General features: G+C 47.6%; 1 pseudogene; it reads left to right on the top strand.

Annotated features, from left to right (window-relative positions):
* Positions 1-573: 573 nt before the first annotated feature.
* Positions 574-691, top strand: LOC126485472 (5S ribosomal RNA; annotated as a pseudogene).
* The last annotated feature ends 702 nt before the right edge of the window (positions 692-1,393 follow it).

Genomic DNA, 1,393 nt, shown 5'->3' with positions numbered 1-1,393 from the left:
TGGCGTACTCTACTCTTGTGATGAGCTATGGAAAAAAGACACTGTGTAGCTCTGTAAGCACCTTAATTTCTCTTATATTATTCTTACAATACCTGTTGTTGTTGTTGTTGTCGTCGTCTTCTGGCCGACGACTGTTTTGAATCATATCTTCACACTAGTCTACCCCGCGCAACTCTCTTCCTCTCTGTATAACTACTGCAACCTGTCTGCTATATTCAAGACTTTGTCTCCCTCTACGCTTTTTTCTTCCACTCTCCTTACACCCACACACAAACACACACACATACACACACTTATTCTCCATTACAAAACTGAGAATTCCTTGATTCCGTATGTGACCTATTAACCGATCCCTTATTTTAGTCAAGTTCTGCAACATTTTCAAGCATTCTTCTGTAGCATCACATTTCAAAAGCTCCATTTCTCTTCCTGAGTGAAATGTTTAACGTTCACGTCACTCTTCCGTGCAGGACTACCCTCCAGAGTTAAAAAAATCGGAAAGTACTTTCTAATACTTTAATTTACGTCCTTTGTTAGCAAAATCGTCTTTTTCGGTTTGTTTGTCTTGTTACTGCCAACGACCTTGCCGCAGTGGTACCACCGGTTCCCGTCAGATCACCGAAGTTAAGCGCTGTCGGGCTGGGCTAGCACTTGGATGGGTGGCCATCGGATCTGCCGAGCGCTGTTGGCAAGCGGGGTGCACTCAGATCTTGTGAGGCAAACTGAGCAGCTACTTGATTGAGAAGTAGCGGCTCCGGTCTCGGAAACTGACATACGGCCAGGATAGCGGTATGCTGACCACATGCCCCTCCGTACCCGCATCCGGTGACTCCTGTGTCCTGAGGATGACACGGCGGCCGGTCGGTACCTTTGGGCCTTCATGGCCTGTTCGGGAGGAGTTTAGTTTTAGTTTTCCTGTTACTGCCAGCCTGCATTTTACACAGTCAACTCGCATTAATGTGACCCCACCACCTAAGTTCGGCATCAGTGTGCAATAACCACTGACAGATAGCAGTTGGCAGCATTAGCACAGGAGGTTATATGACGCGGATAACAGTGCAGTCGTTGTCGTAATGCGAATGCGGAGTGATTTATCTGACATGCAAAATAACATAATCATTGGCTTTCGGGCCAAGGGTGGGAGCATTCCCGAAATGGTTAAATCTGTTAGCTGTTCGCTAGCCATGGTTAAAGTGCACCGTGCATAGCAAACTGGTGCTGTCCAAAACCGGCGTCAAGGTAACTATGGTGCACCATGGGCCATACATTACAGAGGAGAATAAACGCTGCGGAGACGTGTACGGGCGAATAGCCTAGCAGCTCTTGAGCAACTGACCGCACAGTCGTACCAACAGTGTCTGCTGAGCTACCATTCAGGCGCTGATTGGCCACC

Source organism: Schistocerca serialis, chromosome 6 (assembly GCF_023864345.2).
Source record: "Schistocerca serialis cubense isolate TAMUIC-IGC-003099 chromosome 6, iqSchSeri2.2, whole genome shotgun sequence".
In the NCBI taxonomy this organism is placed as follows: Eukaryota; Metazoa; Arthropoda; class Insecta; order Orthoptera; family Acrididae; genus Schistocerca; species Schistocerca serialis.
This window is presented reverse-complemented; position numbering and strand designations above follow the sequence as displayed.